The following is a 15,432-nucleotide window of genomic DNA, read 5'->3' as shown; positions in this document are numbered from 1 at the left end:
TTCCATTAAGAACATTCTTTGATACATTTAAGAATTATAATCTCAAACTTATAAATATATTTATGAATGTACAAACACACAAGTTAGAAGCAAGAGTAGGCCCTCATGCCTGCTCTGCCAATTCAATCATACTTGATCTAATGGTAACCACAAATCCACATTCCCAGCTACAGGAGATAACCTATAACTATGTTCTATCTACCTCTGCCTTAAAAAAATTCAAGAACTCATGAGAGGGGCCAGAGGACTAGAGAACATCAGTGTGATATAGTTATTGAAGAAGGGAGCAAGGGATAAACCAGAAAACTATAGGCCAGTCAGTACAACCTGAAAGGTGGGAAAACTATTGAAGTAATTCTGAGGAACAGAATTAATCTTCACTCAGAAAGGCAGAGATTAATCAAGAACTGTCAACGTGATTTTGTTACACTAAGGTTATGTCTGACCAATTTGATTTAAATTTTCGAAGCAATGACCGGTTGTACAGATGTGGGAATTACATTTGATGTAGTCTTTTTTGGCTTCAGCAAGTCTTTTGATAAAGTACTACATGGGAGACTGATAGCAAAGGTAAGAGCCCATTGGATACAAAGTTGTTTGGCTAATTGGATCCAGAAATGAGTGTCAGGAAACAGTGATGGTTGAGGGATGTCATTATGACTGAAAGCCTGTGTTCAATGGGGTTCCACATGAATCAGTGTTGTTTGTGACATATTTACATGACTTAGATGAATATAGGAGGGTCAATCACTAAGTTCACAAGTGATATGAAAATTGATGAGGTGGGAAATAGTGAAGAGGTTAGCCTTAGATTGCAGAAGGATGTAGATGGGCTAGTCAAATGGGCTGATCAGTGGCAAAGGGAGTTCAATCAGGACAAGTGTGAGGTGATGAACTTGGGCAGGACAAACAAAGCAAGGAAATACTTAATGAACATTAGGACCCTGGGAAGTATCAACGATCAGTAGGACCTTGGTGTGCATGACCATGAGTCCCCCAAGGTCATGGGACAGGAAGACAAAGCAGTTAAGAAGGCATATGAGGCTGGTGGTGGAAGGTTATATTTTGGACTGGAGGCCTGTGACCAGTGATGTATGGCAAGGATCAGTGCTGGGTCCACTGCTTTTCCTCATTTATATAAATGATTAGGATGGAAATATAGGAGGAATGGTTTGTAAGTTTGCAGATGACCCCAAAATTGACGATACAGCAGACAGCCAAGAAGGTTATCACAGAGAACAATGGGAGCTTGATCAAATGGGCTGATGGGCTGAGGAGTGGCAGATGCAGATTCATTGAGGGAAATGTGATCTGTTGCATTTCAGTAAGGCAGAATTTATATATTAATGGTAAGGTCCTGGAGAGGGTTGCTGAACAAAGAGACCTTGGGGTACAGGTTCATATTTCCTTGAAGATGGAGTCTCAGGTAGACAGGGCAGGGAAGAAGATACTTGGCACACTTGCCTGCATTGAGTATAGGAGTTGGGAAGTCATATTCTGGCTGTACAGGACATTGGTTCGGCCACTTTTTGAATACTGTGTTCAGTTTTGGTCTCCTTCCTATTGGAAGGATGTTGTGAAACTTGAAAGGCTTCAGAAAAGATTTACAAGGACATTGCCAGGGTTGGAGGGTTTGAGCTATCAAGAGAGGCTGAATAAACTGGGACTATTTTCATTGGCGTGTGGGAGGCTAAGAGGTGACCTTATCGAGGCTTATAAAATAATTAGGGGCATGGATAGTGTGATAGACAAGGTCTTTCCCCTGGGGTGGGGGAGTCAAAAAGTAGATGGCATAGGTTTAAGGTGAGAGGAGAAAGATTTAAAAGTGAGCTAAGGGGCAATTTTTCCATGCAGAGGGTGGTGCATGTATGGAATGAGCTGCCAGAGGAAGTAGTGGATGCTGGTACAATTATAACATTTAAAAGCCACCTGGATCGGTATATGAATAGGAAAGGTTTAGAGGGATATGAGACAAATGTTGGCAAATGAAACTAGATTAATTCAGGATATCTGATCAGCAAGAATGATTTGGACCGACAAGTTGGTTTCTGTGCTGTACAACCCCCTGACTCTATGACTTTCCTTTATTAGAAGTATTGAGGAGGGGGAGGGGATTTCTACTGGAACTATCTTAAACGTTGCTTAGGCTACAGATAGAGTATTGTGTGCAGTTGTGGAATCCACTGGATTGCACTGGAGAGGATGCAGAGGAGATTGACCAGGATGTTGCCTGGGCTCAAGACTTATAGTTCTAAATGGTTAGACTGGGTTGTCTTCTTGGGGAGAGGAGACTAGTGGGACATGATTGAGATGTATAAAATTATGAGGAACATAGATAGGTTAGACTTGAAGGAACATCTCTCCTTCGTGAAGGGATCAATGACCAGGGACATAGATTTAAGGTAAGGGCCAGGAGATTTTGAGGAGATGTGAGTAAAATATCAGTAGTGGGAATCTGAAACTCACTGCCTGTAAGGATGGTAGAAGCAGAAATCCTCAAACCATTTAAAAGGTATTTAGATATGCACTTGCAATACCAAGGCTTAGAATGCTTTAGGCCACGTTCTGGTGAATGGGATTAGAATAGTTATGTGATTGTTTTTGATGTGCTGTAGACCCCTATAACTCCATTTCCACCACCTTCTCGGGGAAAGATTTCCAAAGACTCATGACCCATCAGTGAGAATAAATTTTGTCTCAATTCCGTTTTAAAAGGGTGACCCCTGAGTTTTAAACAGTTTCCCCCTTTAAGAAGAAGCATTCTCTCTATCTCCACCAGGTCAACACCCCCCGGCATATTATACATTTTAATCAATCCTTCCTTACTCTTCTAAACTCCAGTGCAAGTTCAACTTGTCAACCTTTTGTCATAAGACAACCCCCCATTCCAGCTATGAGTCTCTTAAATCACCTCTTTACTGTCTCTAATGCATTTACATCCTGCCTTAAAAAAAGATTCCCAATATTGGATCAGTACTCCAGATGCAGTCTCACCAGTGTCCTGTAGAACTGAAGGATAACCTCCCTACTTTTGTATTCAATTTCCCTCATGATAAATTATAACATTCTATTTTTAATGACTTGCTGTATCTGCACATTAGCAAACGATTAATCATACATGAGGTCACGTAGATCCCTTTGCATCATTTCTACTTCTTATTCTTCGTGACAAAATGAACACTGTTGCATTTTCCCACATGGTACTCCACTTGTCACATTCTTGCCCACTCGCTCAACCTGTATAGCTTGTTATAGTTTCCTCATGGCATCTTCACAACTTACTGTCCTACATATCATTGTGTCATCAGTAAATTTGTCAACCATATCTTTGGTCCCTACATCCAAGTCATGTACATAAATGGTAAACAGTTGAGGTCTCAGCACCAGTCCCTAAGGTTACATCCTTCCTATTTACACCTACTTTCTGCTTCCTGTTAGCCAATCTTCTGTCTATATCAATATGTAACCCACTACACCGTGAGCTTTTATTTTCTGAATTCAATTATATGTGATACCTTATCAAATACCTTCTGGAAATCATAAGTCTAGACATATCTAGACTTGGTGGGCGGCACGGTGGCACAGTGGTTGGCACTGCTGCCTCACAGCGCCAGAGACCCGGGTTCACTTCCCGCCTCAGACGACTGACTGTGTGGAGTTTGCACGTTCTCCCCGTGACTGCGTGGGTTTCCTCCTGGTGCTCCGGTTTCCTCCCACAGTCCAAAGATGTGCAGGTCAGGTGAATTGGCCTTACTAAATTGCCCGTAGTGTTAGTTAAGGGGTAAATGTAGGGGTATGGATGGGTTGCACTTCAGCGGGTCAGTGTGGACTTGTTGGGCCAAAGGGCCTGTTTCCACACTGTAATGTAATCTAATCTAATCTAAACATCCATTGGCTTCCCTTTATCCAAAGCATGTGTAAACTGTTCCAAGAAATCCAAGAAATTGGTCAAACATGATTTCTCTTTCACAACATCATATTGCTGCTGCCAGATTATTGTTGAATTTATCGAAATAATCTGCTATAATGTTTTTTTGTCATAGCTTCTTCCATTTTCCCTATGACAGATGTCAATCTGACTGGTTTGTGTTTCCTGTTTTCTATCTCACTCCCTATCAAATAATTAAAACAGCTGACAATGAGTTTTCTTCAAAAATAAAGATTTTTACTAAAGAGTGTCTATTCTACCATCCATGAATAGGTCAACTTTAAAAGACAGAAAATGGGAGACCCAAGCTGGCAGTGACCCAGCAAGTCTGAGTCTGCAGAACTCTGCTCAAGACTCAGGCTGGATAGGGTGCCCACCCTCACTTTACCTGTTAAATTATTTAAAATGGTTTTTGCCCAGCATTTTGCATCAAACTTTAACACTTTAGTGCTTTTTTTAAAACGACTAAGGGCAAAGGCACCCGTAGTTCGCAACAGGCAGGGACTGCTCCCCCCTCACGCAGTAGCAGAGACGTCCGCGGCTGCCTCGGGGGACTTACCTGCAGAGGCGAGCCTGATCTCGGAGTTCGTTAAATTCCGAGAAAAGATTGATGCATCCATTGAGGAGAGCCGGTCCAGGTGGGAGTCAACCTCGGTCATGCTGCAGAAGCATGACCGGGAGATCGAGAAACTCAGGCAGCGTGTCAGAGAAGTGGAGCAATGCGCCGCAGCCTCGGAGACTGCTGCTGAGTCCTCCATGAATCAGGTCGGGCTCTGGAGCAGCAAGTCTGGATCCTGGAGGAACATATCGACAACCTCGAGAATTGAGGTCTCGGAAAACTATTCGGTTGCTGGGCCTTCCTGAACGGGAGGAGGAAGGCCAGCTTATGGATTTCCTGGAGCAATGGCTCCCACAGCTGTTGAAACTGGAGTCAGAGCTGGGCTGGATACGGATTGAGTGGGCCCACTGGGTCACTGTATATAGGCCTGGGTCGGACCAGTGCCCCCGCCCGGTTCTAGTCCGACTTCAACACGACAGGGAAACACAAACGCTGCTGGAGGCCTCCAGAGTCTTGGGAAAGGAGCCCCATGGCATGATGTACAAGGGTTCCAAGATAATGTTGTTTCAGGACTTTTCTCCGGTTGTGATCGCAAGAGGAGGGCATTTGACGAGGCAAAGAAGCATCTGAGAGAATTAAGTATTCAATATTATCCGGCAACGCTAAGCTTCAGTCATAGAGGATCATCGGAAAAAGTAAAAGAATTCCTGGATGCTCTCAAATTGACTGTGGGACTTGGAAGTGTATGGACAACAATTTTAATTTGCTCCCCCCACCCTTGTCTTTCCTTCTTCCTCTCTTCCTCTTTCTTTTCTCCATTTCCCCTTTGGGGAGGTGGGGTGGGAGGGGTGTGATCATTCCTTAGTCTTTATTTGGTCTCTTATCTAGAGCTCGTACAGTTGTCTCTGGGTGTCTCTGAGTGGATGTCTCTGAGTGTTTTTTTTTAATTTAGTTGCTTAATACTTGCTGGAATTGTAATTTTGTAATCTTGTATATTTTTATCTTGTGTTGGTTTCGTAAGTATATCTTGGTGATAGTGTCGGGTGGGGTGGCGGGGGAGGTGGGTCGCCCACTTTTAACTTCTGTTTTATAATATACTGGAATTTCTTTATTTTATTTTGTAATGCCGGCCGAGGGCAGGGCCCTAGCTGAGAGAGTTTACGGCGGGGTTATTGGAAGGTAGTGGTGCCCCCTGTGAGTAAGGGGGTAAATCTAACATTAGAAGAGTCTTAAATATGGTACACGCTTGCCATCAGGGAGTGATACCGAGTTTAGTTGTCTCCCTTGATGCAGAGAAGGCATTTGATCGGGTAGAATGGCCATATCTCTTTTATACGCTGGAACGGTTCGACGTTGGAGAGGTCTTTGCTAAATGGGTTTCAGTATGATATAATGATCCCAAAGTAGCGGTTATCACCAGCAGTTTAAGTTCGGATGGCTTTAGCGTTGGCAGAGGCTGTCGTCAGGGATGTCCTCTCTCACCATTATTATTTATGCTAGTGATTGAGCCGCTGGAGGAAGCTATACGAACTGATCCTAACATAATGGCTTCGGAGGTTGGATTGGGCGAGCACAAAATTACTCTCTATGCGGATGATGTCCTCCTTTTCTTAAGTGATCCTTTGACATCTGTGCCCTGCCTAATTCAAGTGGTCAATTTATTTGGTATGTTCTCAGACTACAAAATCAGTTTTGTGAAATCGGAGGTCACGCCGTTGGGAGACCTTGCCAGTATATCCAATTTTCTGGATGGATCCTGTTTTCCCTTTCGGTGGTCACTAGAAGGTTTTCTGTACTTCGATATTTTCATTACTCAGCATTTGGTGAGCTATATAAAGCCAATTATACACACTTATTAGAGAAAATAAGACAGGACCTTCAATGCTGGGAAGATCTCTTGGTAAGGTAGAGTAGCCTGAGTTAAGATGAATATTTTACCTCATTTTTTTACCCTATGAGAATACTCCGTGTTGATGCTGCTGAGACAGGCGCTGCATAAGCTTTATGGTTGGCTCGGCTCCTTTATTTGGAGTCATAGACAGTCCCTTATCAAATTAGAAAAGCTGCAGCTTCCACAAAAAAGGGGAGGGCTGGACTTTCTGGATTTCAGGAGATATCAATTGAGCTCCCTATTATCTTATGTAGCTGATTGGGTCTCTTGTGACCCACAATCAATCTGGTTAGATATTGAAACCTCCCAAGCAAAATGTCTCCTCATCAATTTACTATTTATGGACAAGGTGAGAGTTATTACGGATTATTGTAAAAATCCTATTGTCTTAAATACAATCGAAGCCTGGAGGATAATGCGACAAGATGTGGATAACTTGCAAAAAAACCTCCCCTTATACCCTATAGTGGGAATATTAGGATTCCAGCCAGAGCTGACCGATGCTTTATTCAAAATCTGAGAGTCCAGAGGTATCTCCTGTTTAGGAGATCTGTTCGATGGGAAGGTCATGATGTCCTTTGAGTAGCTACACCAGAAGTTTGGGCTGCCCAGCAGGGACCTCTTTCGGTATTTTCAAATACGAGACTTTATCCAAAAGAAGACCACACTGATAATCAATCCTTATAAATCGGATAGAGAAAGGACCGAGGGTCCACCCTCGGTCAGTACTCTCTACTACCTACTATGCAATAAGATATTGAAAGACATGGAACAGTTATATAAAACCTGGAGTCAAGAATTAGTGTTGGAAATCTCCTTAGAAATGTGGGAGGACATCTGGGAAAATGCCAGGAAGATCTCTATCTGTAACAGAACTCAGGCTACTCAATTGAAGATACTTCGCAGGGCTCACATGGCACCTGAACAACTTGCAAAGTTCAAGGCAGGAGCATGTGTCCTAAATGCAAAATTGAAGATGGTACTCATGCATTGTCTGTTGACTTGCCATAAGATCTGCAGGTATTGGGACAGAGTAGCGAATGCCTTGACAAAGATTTTGGGTACGGAGATTGGATTGGACCCAGTGTCCCTACTCTTGGGCTCCCCAAATTTCCCCTCTTTGGATGTATATGGGAGGAAATTATTCACTATGCTTTCCTTTTGTGCGAGGAAAAATATTTCAGTGAATTGGGTATCGGAAGGTCCCCCAGGACTTTAAAACTGGTACAGGATAGTCATGGAATATATCCTCCTTGACTTTCTTATGAATATGGTGCACCAAAAACGGAATTATTTTATAGAACATGGCAGCCCCTTTTGAACTATACGGACATATATTTTGGTCACATTGTTCAGGGCCTTTGTTTAGCCGTGGTAATGGTTCTGGCTGATTCGGGGGCCCCTGAGGGGAGGAATCACGTATAAATATGGGCTTTGTTATAACTTGATATAAATCTATTTTAAGTATGTATTTAGTTAGTTATTTACCTATTTGTTTATTGTTAGTAATGTATGATACCCTATTTTATGTTTTGGTTGTTTGTAGAATAGATTAGTAGTTTTTTAATTTTATATTGGTGTTGTTAGAATATACTAGTTTGTATTATTTTTGTAACTTTGTAAAAAATCTTAAAAATCTTCTTTTTCAATAAAAAAGACAGAAAATTACTTTAAAAAAAGCTGTATGACCATTTTAAGTTTCATTGATGTACTACATAATGGTTAGCTTTCTCATAGATTATGCATTCTTCAAACATATAAAAGGTGTCAATTAGTGTCTTTGCAGCTCTTATAAAGGCATAATTTCAAAAATTTCTTGAAGCCCATAAACCGTGTCATGTGCTAGTGAGGGTTAGAACAAAAGGATATGGCAGGTGAAGGTGTGGCTAAAGACTTGGTGCAGGGCGCAGGGGTTTGGATTTTTAGATCGTTGGGAGTTTTTCTGGGGCACAGGAGACCTGTTCAAGAGGGATGAGTTGCACTTAAACTGAAGCGGGAGCAATATTCTGCCAGGCAGATTTGCTCATGCTGCAAGGGAGGGTTTAAACTAGATTGGCCAGGTAGTGGGGTGGGATCCTCAACATCTGGGAGGCAAGTGCGAGGCTGGAAGGAGATATAGTAATCAGAAATAGCAAGCTGAAGAGATACTTCAGGGTGGAACATGACAGGGAATGAGGAATGCCTATTGGATTAAATTGCATCTGTTTCAATGCAGGTAAGGCCAATTAACTTAGGCATGGATAGGTACGTGGGATCATATAGTCATTACAGAAGCATTGCTAAGGGAGGGACAGGACTGGCATCTTAATGTGCTGGGAACAAGAACTTTAGGAGGGATAGAGGTGGAGGAAAGAGGTGAGGGGGAGTTGCATTTTTGATAAAGTAGAGTATCACAGCAGTAGTCAGAGATGAAATAACTGAGGGATCATCCAGTAAGATTTTGTGGGTGGAGCTTGAAGGGGATGATAATGTTATTGGGGCTGGACTATAGGCCCCTAAATAGTCAACGGGAATCAGAGGATCAAATATGCAGTGAGATTAGGGAGACATGCAGGAGCCATAAGGTTGTCATAGTGGGGATTTTAATTTTCCTAATATAGACTTGGACTGCCATAGTGTTAAGGGCTTAGATACGTTGGAATTTAAGTGCATTTAAGAAAGTTTCCTCAATCAGTATATAGAGGGTCCTACTCAGGAAGGGGCAAAACTCAACCTCCTCTTGGGAAATAGGGCAGGACAGGTGACTGAAGTGATAGTGGGGGAACACTTAGGGACCAGTGACTATTGTTTTATTAATTTTAAAATAGTTATGGACAGGGACAAAACTGTTCCACAGGTTCAAGTTCTAAATTGGGGCAAGGCAAATTTTTATGGATAGAGACATGAGTTTGCAGGGGTTGATTTGGAGTAGTTTGTTTGCAGGCAAAGGGACCTCCAGCAAGTGGGAGGCCTTTAAAAGTGTGATTTAAAGGTCTACATGTTCTGTGAGGGTGACAGGCAAGGTTGGCAGGAGTAGGGAACCCTGAATGACAAGAGATATTGAGGTTTTGACCAGAAAAAAAGGAGGCATGGCTCAGTGCTGGCAGCTGGGATCAAGGGAATCCCTGGATATATATAGGGGATACAGGAGTTTACTGAAGGAGAAAATCAGGAAGGTGAAAAGTGGGCATGAGATAGCTTTGGTTGAGAAGATTATGGTGAATCCAAAGAGATTCTTTAAGTATATCACAGTAAAAAGAGTAAGTGGAGACAGAATAGGACTCCTCAAGGACCAAAATGTATGTATGGAACCACAGGAGATGGGTGAAGTCCTCAGTGAATATTTCTCCTCTGTTTACCATGGAGAAAGGCATGAAGACTTGGGAACTTGGGGATGTTAATGGTGATATCTTGGGGACAGTCCATATTAAAGTGGATGAGGTGTTGGATGTATTAGAATGTATGAAAGCGGATAAATCTCCTAGACCTGATCAGATACATTGAAGAACCCTGCAAGAGGCGAGTGAAGAAATTGCAGGGGCTCTGCCTGATATTTTTGCATCATTGTTAGCCACAGGTGAGATCCTGAATGACTGTAGGAGAGCTAATGTCATGCACTTATTCAAGAGGGATTGTGAGAAAAACCTGGGAACTATAGACCAGTAAGTCTAATATCTGTGGTAGGTAAATAACTTGAGAAGATTCTGAGGGATAAGATGTATGTGCATTTGGAAAGACAGGGTTTGATGAAGAATCGTCAACATGGCTTTGTGCATGGTTGATCATGCCTCACAAATTTGTTAGAGTTCTTTGAAGTGATCAGGAAGGTTGACGAAGGCAGGGCGGTAGATGTAGTCTGTATGGATTTCAGTAAGGACTTTGCTAAGGTTCCATGTGGTAAGCTGCACCAGAAGGTCAGATCGCATGGAATCCAGGGGGAGCTGGCAAATTGGAGACACAATTGGTTTGATAGTAGGAAGTAGAGGGTAAAAGTGGAAGATTGCTTGTCGGGCTGGAGGCCTGTGGTATGCCTCGGGGTTCGATGCTGGGCTCATTGCTGTTTGTTATCTATGTCAATTATTTAAATGAGAATATACAAGGCATGATTAGTAAGTTTGCAGATGACACTAAAATAGGCAGTTTCATGGACAGTGAGGAAGGTTTTCAGAAATTTCTGCAGAATCTTGATCAAATGGGGAAGTGGGCCGAGAAATGGCAAGTAGCGTTTAATGTAGATAAATGTGAGGTCTTGCATTTTGGAAAGTAAAATCAAGGTAGGAGTGTTGTGGTGAATGGTAGGGCCTGAAGGAGTGTAGTGGAACAGAAGGATCTTGGAGATCAGGTGCACGACGGGTACACAGTGCAGTGAAGGAGACTTTTGGCGAACTGGGCTTCATCAGTCAGAGCATTGAGTATAGAAATTGAGAAGTTGTGTTGCAGTTGTACAAGACTTTGATGAGGCGCACTTGGAGTATTGTGTTCAGTTTTGGTCACCTTGTTATAGGAAGGATGTTATTAAAATGGAAAGAGTGCAGAAGAAGTTTGCAAGGATGTTGCCAGAACACAAGAGACTGAGTTATAAGGAGAGGTTGGACAAGCTAGAACATTTTTCTTCAGAGCTTAGGAGAGAGGGGATCTTATAGAAGTGTGTAAGATCATGAAAGGCATGAATGGGGTGAATGTATTCAGTCTTTTTATCAGGGTTGGGGAATTGAGGAAGAGGCAAAAGAATAATGGGAACCTGAAGGACAACTTTTATACATAGAGATTGGTACACAAATGGAATGAGCTGCAGTGGAAGTGGTTGAGGCAAGTACATTAACAACATTTAAAAGGCATTTTGACAAATACGTGGATTGGAAAAGTTCAAAAGAATATTGGCCGAGAGCTCCAAGATGGTGGCGACCCAGCAAGTCTGAGTCTGTAGTGCTCTGCCCAAGACTCAGGCAAAGTGGGCTGCCCACCTCCACTACACCTGCCAAATCATTTAAAATGACTTTTATTTAATACAGCTAGTCATTTTGCACCAAACTACTCTGTTAAAATGACTAAGGGAAAGAATGCCCGCAGTTCGCAGCACACAGGAACCCCTCCCCCACCCTCCCCAGCTGCAGGAGAGGCGTCCGCAGCCACCCTGGGGGACTCACCTACCTTGGCGAGCCTTGTTGCAGTGATTTCCAGGCTTGAAGAGAAGATCGACGCATTTATAGAAGAGTCCAGGGGCAGATGGGAATCATTGTCTGTCGCGCTGCAAAATCACGACTGAGACATAGAAAAGATTGAACATCGAGTCGGAGGGGCAGAGCTAAAGGCCGCGGCCTCTGAGGCTGCTGCAGAATCAGCTGTGGGTCGGGTCCGAACCCTCGAACAGCGAGTCCCGGCCTTAGAAGATCACATCGACAACCTTGATTCTCGAGGTCATTGAAAAATTATTCGTTTGCTGGGCCTTCCCGAATGGGAAGAGGAAGGCCAGCTTGCAGTGTTTCTGGAGCAGTGGCTTCCTCAGGATGTTGAAGCTGGAGGCTGGATCAGGCCAGGTAAGGGTAGAATGGGCCCACCGGGTTGCAATACACAGGCCCGGGTCGGATCAGCGCCCCAGCCCAGTCCTGTTCCAGCTGTAGTGCTATAGAGATAAGCAAATGCTCCTGGAAGCCTCCAGAAATCTCGGGAAAGATCCCCAAGACATGACTCACAAAGGATCCAACATAATGCTGTTTCAAGATTTTTCCCCAGCTTTGGTCCACAAGAGAAGGGTGTTTGATGAAACAAAGAAACATTTAAGGGATTTAAACATTCAATACTCCCTGCGCTACCCAGCGATGCTACGTTTTCGCCACAAAGGGTCCATCTATAACTTCGGATCTCTGGAGAAGGCCAAGGAATTTTTGGACTCTCTTAAAAAAATTGTAAGAGTTAATTCGTGTGGTGAATGATGTTGTTCTGCAACCACCCCGCCCCTTCCCCAGTTTATCATTTTTTAAAATCTTATTACCTTTATTGCTTAATATTATCTCCGGTGGGGAGGGGGGATAGGGAGGGGGGGCTTATTTGTTCTCCATTTTGCAATTTTCCTTTTTTATTAATATATCGGCCGGGTGGTCGAGTTGATTCAGGTGAGGAGGGGTGTCTGCCTTGTCTCACCTTATCTCTTTCTTTTAGAGCGGGATTGTTTCCCCCTATTATTTTGTGTTACTATACTTAATTATTATCTGCTGAGACTGTAATTTTATAGTTTTATATGTTTATACGTGGTACTAACATTACCAAATATTTAGGGTGTAGCTTTGCTCGCTGAGCTGTAGGTTTGATATACAGACGTTCCATTACCTGGCAAGGTAACATCATCAGTGGTGACCTCCAAGTGAAGCGAAGCTGTTGTCTCCTGCTTTCTATTTATATGTTTGTCCTGGATAGGTTCCTGGGGTTTGTGGCGATGTCATTTCCTGTTCGTTTTCTGAGGAGTTGATAGATAGTATCTAGATCTATGTGTTTGTTAATGACGTTGTGGTTGGAGTGCCAGGCCTCTAGGAATTCTCTGGCATGTCTTTGCTTAGCCTGTCCCAGAATAGATGTGTTGTCCCAGTCGAACTGGTGGTTTATTTCATCCGTGTGTAGGGCTACGAGGGAGAGAGGGTCGTGTCTTTTTGTGGCTAGCTGGTGTTCGTGTATCCTGGTGGCTAACTTTCTTCCTGTTTGTCCTACGTAGTGTTTGTGGCAGTCCTTGCATGGAATTTTGTAGATGACGTTGATTTTGTCCATGGGTTATACTGGGTCTTTTAAGTTTGTTAGTTTTTGTTTGAGAGTGTTGGTGGGTTTGTGTGGAGGTGCTTTCACCCGCAAGGCAGAGATTTCTCTTTTTACTCTAATCCACATAAATGTCACACTGGAATTGATATGTTGTTTGACCCCTCGACTTTTTTGAATTCCATATCATCCTGCAAAATAGGTAATATAATAATTTCTGATCACACTGCTGTGTATATGGAAATCAAGGCTCGGAACAATGAGACATCTCCCCGACATTGGCGTATGGATTCCTTCTTAATGAATATTTTTCTCAAGAATTTAAAACTTTTTTGGAAATTAATTCAGGTACGGCTAGTGACCCATCAATGATGTGGGAGACCATTAAGGCTTATGCGCGAGGTCTGATCATTTCATACTTGGCAACCCAGAAAAAACTAAAGGGAGAACAACAGCGTCTACTTGAGGCTCGCTTAAAAGCAGCTGAAACAACGTATGTTGATAGACCTTCTATTACAAAATTACAAAGGATTGCGGTCCTTAGGACAGCCCTGCATATCGCGCTTACCCAAATGGCAAAGAGGGAAATACTATTTGCAAAGCAAAGATTACATGAATTTTGTGATAAACCTGGTAGATACTTAGCATTTCTCGCAAGGAGAAAAAAAGCCTCTCAAGCTATCATGTCCATCAGTGAAAATGCTGGTACTCTGACTCACGATCCTCAAAGGATCAACACAATCTTCAGAAAGTTTTATACTGATTTGTATAAGTCACAGGATTGTGGTGATAGAGCCAGGAGGATGCAGTCCTTTTTTAAAAGCCTGGCCTTTCCAGACTTAACCCCGGAACAGGTATCGGTCCTGAATGCTCTCCTAACAACCCAGGAAATACTTGATACAATCAGGCAGCTTCAGAGCAGTAAGGCACCTGACCCAGATGGATTTCAGGTTGAATTCTACAAAGAGTTTATAGGAGTATTAGCTGGTCCACTTATGGACATGTACAATTACTCATATAGTCAGGGCTGCCTCCTGCCTTCGCTGAAAGAGCCGAATATCTCCTTTATTCTCTAAAAAGGAAAGGACCCAGAAGATTGCGCATCTTACAGACCAATATCCTTGCTAAATGTAGATTTTAAAGTTCTTTCTAAAAGCATTAGCATTGAGGCTGGAGAGGGTATTGCCATATATCATAAAAGAGGATCAGACGGGGTTTATCAAGGGCCGTAGATCATCTAATAATATTAGAAGGGTTTTGAATGTGATTCAAGTCTGTCATCAGGAAAAAATACCGGGAATAGTTGTCTCATTGGACGCAGAGAAGGCATTCGACAGGGTTGAATGGTCATACCTGTTCTATACATTGGAAAGGTCTGGCATTGGAAAGGTATTTGCTAAATGGGTCTCAACATTGTATAATGATCCCAAAGCAGTTGTGATCACCAATGGATTAGGCTCGGCTAGCTTCAGTGTGGGTAGGGGCTGCCATTAGGGATGTCCTCTCTCACCATTGCTATTCACGCTAATAATTGAACCACTAGCGGAAGCGATATGGGCTGACTCTAACATAACGGCCCCGAAGGTTGGTACAAGTAAACATAAAATTACCCTTTATGCAGATGTAGATATTCTCCTTTTCCTTAGTAATCCTCTGATGTCCATGCCTCGCATAATCCAAGATATTAATATATTTAGTGCATTCTCAGGCTACAAAATTATTTTTTTAAAATCAGAGGCCATGCCAATGGGTGGCCTTGCTAGTATGTCCCACTTATTGGACGGATCTCACTTTCCCTTTCAGTGGTCTCTAGAGGGTTCCTTATATTTAGGCATTTTTAATCACCCCAGTATTTGGCCAGCTATACAAGGTCAATTTTGTGCATCTACTGGAAAGGATAAGGCAGGACCGTCAACGTTAGGGGGATCTTCCAATTTCTTGGCTAGGTAGAATAGCCCTAATTAAAATGAATGTCTTGCCCCATCTCTTATACCCTATGAGAATGCTCCCAGTGATGCTGCCGAGGCCGGCACTGCACAAACTGTATGGTTGGCTGGGTTCTTTCATCTGATATCATAGACGGACCCTCATTAAGTTAAGGAAGTTACAGCTTCCACATGCAAGGGGAGGGCTAGATTTTCCAGACTTTAGGAAGTATTAGCTGAGTTCCCTGTTAAGATGAGACAGGTCTCATCTGACCTGCAATCAATCTGGCTGGACATCGAGGCTTCTCAAGTAAAGTGCCCTCTTATTAACCTCTTATTTTTAGATAAGATGAAAATCATTATGGACCACTGTAAAAACCCTATAGTATTAAACACAATTAAAGCC

At 42.8% G+C, this 15,432-nt stretch overlaps 1 long non-coding RNA gene across 3 annotated transcripts in view; it reads right to left on the bottom strand.

Moving 5' to 3' along the window:
* The window catches only part of LOC148141150 (uncharacterized), a 63,251-nt gene that overhangs the window by 11,836 nt on the left and 35,983 nt on the right, over positions 1-15,432 (bottom strand). The window contains exon 3 of one of the 3 annotated variants that reach the window (XR_015752895.1): positions 12,685-13,292. The exons of the other annotated variants lie outside the window; for them this stretch is intronic. This is a non-coding gene — a long non-coding RNA (uncharacterized LOC148141150). The remainder of the gene's footprint in view (positions 1-12,684; positions 13,293-15,432) is intronic. 3 annotated transcript variants of the gene reach the window in all.

The sequence above is a fragment of the Chiloscyllium plagiosum genome, unplaced genomic scaffold (assembly GCF_037043375.1).
Source record: "Chiloscyllium plagiosum isolate Xiang-an unplaced genomic scaffold, Cpla_swu_hap1 HiC_scaffold_34, whole genome shotgun sequence".
In the NCBI taxonomy this organism is placed as follows: domain Eukaryota; kingdom Metazoa; phylum Chordata; class Chondrichthyes; order Orectolobiformes; family Hemiscylliidae; genus Chiloscyllium; species Chiloscyllium plagiosum.
The sequence above is the reverse complement of the archived record's forward strand: the minus strand, read 5'-3'. Positions and strand labels throughout refer to the sequence as shown.